Genomic DNA, 7,327 nt, shown 5'->3' with positions numbered 1-7,327 from the left:
GTGCCTCTAGGTTCAATGCCCAGTACCAAAAAACAAAACAACAACAACAAAAATCCATAATGAAATAATCAAATCCTCCAAATAACAGATGACTAAATAGATAGAAAATCAGTAAGAGTATAGAAAACCTAGAGAATACGATTGACAAGTTCAGAATCCCACAATCAACAATAGCAGCAAACACATTTGTTTCAAGTGAACATGGAACATTTACAAGTATAATCTATATACTAAGGCTACAAGGAAAATCTGAATAAATTTAAAAAATTTTAAGCCACAAGGTTTGTCTTCTAATCATAATGGAATTCAATAAAAATTAAAAATATATGGAATCTTGAAAATTTCCAAATATGTGGAATCTAAATAAAAAAATAATCCATGGGTCAAAGAAATATTAAAATGGAAATTAGAATATAATTTTCCAACATCTATTCATAATAAAAAATTCTAGATCAACTAAAAATAGAAAGTTATTCTTCCAACCTTATAAGGAATAACTACAGAAAAAAATCTGTAGGTGACATCAATTTTAATGGCAAAAGAATAAATGCTTTCCTCCTAAGATTGGGAAAACAGAAAGGATATTTTATCACACTACTCTTATTCTGATTATAACTGGAATTCTGGCCATGGCAACAAAGCATGGCAGGAAATAAAATACAAATGAAAAAGATTAAAAGAAATAAAACTGTCTACATTTGCAGAACATGGTGATCTATGTGAAAACCCACGTTATCTGCATAATACTATTAAACAAAGTAAGTGAACATAAGATCAACACCCAAAACTAAGATGCATTTCAATTTACTAGCAACAGACATGGAGATACTGAAAGTAAAAGCACACTGTCATTTATAATCACTGAAGAAATGGAACACTATTGTGCAAAATGTGTATTGAATATGTGAAAAATGACAAGACACAAAGATATCAAAGACCTAAAAAAATGGACAGGTATACTGTTCATGGATTTTTATGCATCAACACAATAAAAACATTGATTATTCCCAAAGGGATCTGTAGCTTTAACAAAAAGCCAGTCAAAATCACTGAAATAGTTTTTATAGATATAAGCACACTTTAAAAAAATATATCTGGGCGGGGCTGGGGTTATGGCTCAGCAGTAGAGCGCTTGCCTTGCATGTGCAAGGCTCTGGGTTCCTTCCTCAGCACCACATAAAAATAATAAATAATAAAGTTAAAATAATAGAATAATAGAAAAGTTATATATATATATATATATATATATATATATATATATATATATGGGGTCTGGGGTTGTGGCTCACTTGCCTAGCATGTGTGAGGCACTGGGTTCGATTCTCAGCACCACAGTAAAAAAAATAAACAAAATAAAGGTATTGTGTCCATTTACAACTAAAAAGGAAATTTAAATATATATATATCTGAAAGGTAAAGGATCTAGAGTAGCTAAAACAATTTGAGAAAGAAGAATAAAATAGGAGGAATCACTCAGCCTGATGTTAAGCTCACTATGTTGCTACAGTAAACAAGATACAATAATGTGGTGCTGGCTAAGTGATAAACACACAGATCAAAGGAACAGAATAAAGAACTGTGAAGTAGACCCCAAAATAAAATCAACTGATTTTTAATAAATGAACAAAACAACTAAATGGAGGTAGGACAGTTTTTTTTTTCCCAATAAATAATGTTAGAGTAACTGGGCGAAAAAAGCTCCACCTAAACCTCATAATTTTTTATATTTAATGCGTGAGGCCATAAACCCAGCCCCTTAAATCTTATTTTTATAAAATATGAGATTTAAGGGGCTGGGTTTATGGCTCAGCGGTAGAGCACTCACCTCACACATTCGAGACCCTGGGTTCCATCCTCAGCACCACATAAAAATAAATAAGTAAATACTGTGTACAACTATAATTAAAAAATAAATATAAAGTAAAGCACAGACTGAAATACAAAATGTATAACTATAAAGGTTTATGAAAAAGTACAAGAGAAAATGATTAAGACCAAGCCTAGGTAAAAATTTCTTGAACAAGATACAAAAGCTTTTAAAGGGGAAAATTCAGAAATACTAGACCTTATCAATTAAAAAAGATTGCTCTTGGATATACAAAAAAGGAATATCATTTGGCCTTAAAAAGAGTGGTGTCTTGCCAAATGCAACAACAGGGATGAACCCAGAGGGCACTAAAACAAATGCAATAAGCCAGGCACAGAAAGACAAAACTGCATGGTTTCACCTACATGGGTTACCTAAAATATTCAAACTCAGAAGCAGAGGGTAGAAAGGTGGCCCCAGGGACTGGGGAAGGAGTAAATGGGGAGCTGCTGTCCAACAGCTATAGTTATGGTTTGAATGGATATTGCTAATTTGGGGATGTTCAGAGGTGAGATGATTAGAATCTGAGAGCTATAACGTAATTAATGGATTAATCCATTTGGTAGAGTAATAATTTGAATGGATTACTAGATGGTAAGTATAGGCAAGTGGGGCATAGCTAGAGAAAGTAGAGCACCAGGAGTGTCCCTGGATGCCCCCACTTCCTCCCTCCCCACCTCTCTCTCTCTCTCCTGCCACACCCTTCCACAATGATGTTCAGCCACACCTCCATCCCCGAGCAATAGAGTTAGCCAACTCTGGACTGAGACTTCTGAAACCATGAGACAAAATAAACTTTTCCCTTCTGGATTGTTTTTGTCTGGAATCTTGGTCACAATAACAAAAAGCTGACTAAAAGGTATAAAGTTTCAGTTATGGAGTGGGGACTGGGGTCGTGGCTCAGAGGTAGAGCATAGCATGTGTGAGGCACTGGGTTCAGTCCTCAACACCACATAAAATAAAAAAATAAAGATATGTGTCCACCTATAACTAAAAAATAAATATTAAAAATTATAAAGTTTCAGTTATGCAAGATGGATAAGTTCTAGATCTGCTTATGACATAATATTTAAAATTTTTTTGAAAGAGTGAATTTTAAGTCAGGTATTCTTATTACAAGAGTGGGACAGACAGAGTAGGATTCTTGGAGGTGGCAGGGGTGCTCATTATCTTAATTGTGATACTGGTTTCACGGGTGTGTGTGTGTGTGTGTGTGTGTGTGTATGTGTGTGTGTGTGTATGAGCAGAAAAAATAGAGAATAGTAATGAAATCAAAATCCTTAGGATCAGTAAAATGGATAATTATCTAGCTAAGTTTTACCAAGAAATATACAAATTGCTAATGCCGGGAATGAGAGAGAAGGGGTCACTATAGAGCTGACAGACATCCGAAGTCAGGAGGCGGAAGTGAGGGGGGGAAGCAGTGACTTTGCTAAGTCTCTGGCTGATTGACTGATGTTTGGAATGGCTGTAACTACTTAATAAAGTGCTAAAGAATTTTGATATTCTGAAAAAACAAAAGAAGAAAACGTGATGGGAAAAACATGACCCAGGGGCAGATCAGGTAAGCTGAGCCAGTTAAGGATTCGAAAAATTTGAATAATTTTGGTGAATTTTGGGCTATAAGTGTGGTTCCTAGAGGTTCTGTACCTGGCCTGGAGTGGTTTAGGGCAGAGGGATAGTGTCCTGGACTGTAGAAGGTAGGCAGGAGTATGGACTCAGATTCATAGGTTTACATATCAGTAACTTGCTTACTGCCAAGTTGTTTACTACAAATGAGTTATCCAGCTCTGGGAAAGGGGGGCTCTCCAGGAGACTGAAGCCAGGCCCCAAGATGTCAAAGCATCATAAAATATACCTTCCAGATACAGACAAAAGTGAACTTGATCATCTTCCTTAACCCCCAACACCAGGCCCCCAAACTAATGCTTCCTCCCACAGGCATATCACTCTAGATCCCACCTGTGAACCCCATTGCCATTGCAAACCAACATCTGCATGGGCTGGCTGCAAGTCTCTCTGCACACACCATTCAGAGTTGTCAGTAAAAGCAATGAAGATCTCACCCTGCCCTAGATGCATACCAGTTTCCTAGAGCTGCTGTAAGAAAGTACCATAAACTGGGTGGCTTGAAACAGCAGACTTTTTTTCTTACAGTTCTGGATTCTAGAAGACTTAAGTCAAGGTGTTGGCAGGACTGTGCTTTCTCTGGTGGCTCTGGGGAGAATTTTTCCTTCCCTCTTCTAACTTCTGACACTTGATGCCAACATCTTTAGTGTCTCTTGGTTTGAAGAGGCGTCACTCCAATCATTGGCTGTCTTCTGTGTCTTTTTTTATCATTTAAAAATTCTTTTTAGATATTCCTGACAGTAGAGTGTATTGTGATATATTGTACATACATGGAGTATAACTTGTTCCAATTAGGATTCCATTCTCATGGTTGTACATGATGTGGAGTTACATTCATCATGCATTCATATGTGAACATAGGAAAGATATGTCCAATTCCTTCTATTGTCTTTCCTATTTCCATCTCCCTCCCTTCCCTTTATTCCTCTTTGTTTAATCCAACAAACTTCTATTCTTCCGCCCCCCTTTGTTGTGTGCTAGCATCCGCATATCAGAGAAAACATTTGGCCTTTGGTTTTGGGGGATTGGCTTATTTCACTTAGCATGACAGTCTCCAGTTCCACCCATTTACCAGCACATGCCATAATTTCATTCTTTTTATGGCCGAGTAATGTTTTCTTTATTCAGTCATCTGTTGAAGGGCACCTAGGTTGGTTCCTTAGCTTAGCGATTGTGAATTGAGCTGCTATAAACATTGATGTGCTGTGTCACTGTAGTATGCTGATTTTAAGTCCTTTGGGTATATACCAAGGAGGGGGATAGTTGGGTCAAACTGTGGTCTCATTTCAAGTTTTCTGAGGTCTCTGTGTGTCTTTATGTTGTCTTCCCTCTATGTCTCAGTGTCCAAATTTCCCCTTTTCATACCAATACCAGTCATATTGGATGAAGGTTCACCTTCATGACCTCTTTTTTACCTTGCTTACCTCTGTATAAGACTATTTCCAAGAGAGGTTACATTCTGAGGTACTGATTATTGAGACTGCAACATCTTTTTTTTTTTTTTTGGTGAGGAGAGGGACACAATTCAACTCAATACACCTTTGATGGTTCCCACTAACAGGGACAGGACCAACTTTATTTTGAAGACCTTGCCTGGCCATGTGGGGCTTCAACCTTTCACAACCATACATACATCTAATACCCTCATATCCTCTTTCTCGACTGTGTTTCATATTGTGTCTCTTCACCCAGGGAGTGGTGACCAGTCACCACCAAAGCCTGATGAATCCATTCAAGGGTGAATAAGCTCCCTCACAGGTCATACTGAAATTTGACCTCCATTCCCTCTAAGCCTTAGCATCCCTCTCAAATTGACCCTCCCTGGGACAATTTGACATTGCCATATTCTGATCTTCCCTATATGTACCCTCTCATAGTCACTCTCCTGTCCCTGTGATACCTACTACCTCACTGATTTGCCCAAGCAAGGTGACCCTTTGGCCCCTTTATTTGTACATACTAGTGTTGCCATCATGACCAGAAAATTCCTCTTTCTAAATCACCACATGTGGGCAGGGGGAAAGGCGCAGGTCAACATCATTCTTTATATCTTGGCACCAAGAACCTGAGAGTAGGAGTCGAACATCTTGGGGCCTGAGATCTTCTACTCACTCACTGGGTCTGTCAGCACCAGGACCACCAGTGAACAAAGTGGGTGCAGTAGGGTCATGACAGCTGAGAGACAAGTGTGCCTCCCAGGCTCAACCAGCTCCCACTTTGTTCTACAGTTGGTGTGGTGTGATGTCTGGCACTCCAAGCTTTGGTCTCCACCAATATAAAATACACACAAGGCCTGTGGCATCATGGAGATGAAGGGTGGGTGCAGACGCTCTGGAGGATCCTGGCAAAACTCCTGACCTGGGGACTCATGGCTCACACAGAGGAGCGCAGGAAGGACCTTTCCTTGGCACTGTTTCCTTACTTGGTCCTGACAAAGATCTTTACTCCACGAGACTCTAGCATATTCTTCTAAATTCTATTCTCAACTAGAACTTGACTTTTGGACTTCCATGTTGCCTCTTCAGTTTTAGCAAGAATCATAAGTCAGTTTAACCTGAATGCGCCCTTATTTCTGATGCTTCCTCTTAGAAATTTTCCACTGACCACCGCCCTTCTCCTTGGCTATAAATCCCAACTTTTCCTTGTGTTTGGAGTTGAGCCTAATCTATCCACCCCACTGCAAAACACCATCACAAAGTGGTTTCTACACCTCTTGCAATATTCTCTCTGAGTGAAATCTGTTCTATTGTTCTTTATAAGTTTTATGAATACTTTTTAAACAGCCCTGAGGACCTGGAATCAGCTTGGTCTCTGTGGAGTGAGTGACCCACCACTGCCAAATGAACATCCCTAACAGCATCTCCAGAAACTCCACTACCGTCTTTGTGGTGTACAGAAAATGCCTTCTTCCAGTGGAAGCAAAGAAACACTTTGGGGTAGTGTAGTGTCTGTCCTGTATCTGTTCTTTGTGACAGTGGCCAACCAGCACTCCAAGATCTCTGGGAAATACTGATGGTATTTATAAATACTGATGGAAATACTGATGTTGCAAGGTTATACTGATGGGTCAGTGTTTTCCTTCCTTTTAAAGGGGCCACATCCAGATATGTATGACCACCTAGACTAATGTCTCACACTCAGAGATGAACCCCTTAATTTTACTGCCTCTGAGGTCCAAGGTCAGCCTCCTTACCTCTTTGACACTTGGGGAAAAGAAGAAAATACTATTCTTTTGGAGTCTGTGTACTGACATTAAGTATTGCTCTAATTCAGTCATTCCCAAATCTTTATCAAGAGTCTTACCTGGGAATTTGTTAAAAATGCAAGTCCTCTGGCCCTACCCAAATCTAGTGAATCAGAAACTCTGAGAGTAGGTCCAGACATCTGTGCTTCCATGAGTCCTCCAGGGAATTTTGATGCTAGATCCAGTTTGAGAAAGGGCATGCTTATTAAAACCCAGTGAATAACATAGTGAATAAAATAATACTACACACCTCATGGGAAGGGATATAAAAAGTGCTTTTCACAGGATCTGGCACACATGTAGTATACCATGTATAGCATACTACTCACTATAATCACACTAGCTATTTCTATGAATCATCATGAGACTTCCATTTACACTGCAAGTCTAAGATGTCCTGTTTGTATTGCATTTGGGATATTTGTCAAATCATAAAATACAGGGGGTGGGGTTGTGGCTCAGTCGAGGAGTGCTTGCCTGGCATGTGTGAGGCATTGGGTTCAATTCCCAGCACTGCATAAAAATAAATAAATAGATAGATAGATAAATAAATGTCCATTGACTACTAAAAATATTTTAAAAATATA

At 38.9% G+C, this 7,327-nt stretch overlaps 1 protein-coding gene across 1 annotated transcript in view; it reads left to right on the top strand.

The window, feature by feature from the left end:
* Window positions 1–7,327, top strand: part of Znf30 (zinc finger protein 30) — a 109,264-nt gene that overhangs the window by 44,062 nt on the left and 57,875 nt on the right.

The sequence above is a fragment of the Ictidomys tridecemlineatus genome, chromosome 15 (genome assembly GCF_052094955.1).
Source record: "Ictidomys tridecemlineatus isolate mIctTri1 chromosome 15, mIctTri1.hap1, whole genome shotgun sequence".
Lineage (NCBI taxonomy): Eukaryota > Metazoa > Chordata > Mammalia > Rodentia > Sciuridae > Ictidomys > Ictidomys tridecemlineatus.
This window is presented reverse-complemented; position numbering and strand designations above follow the sequence as displayed.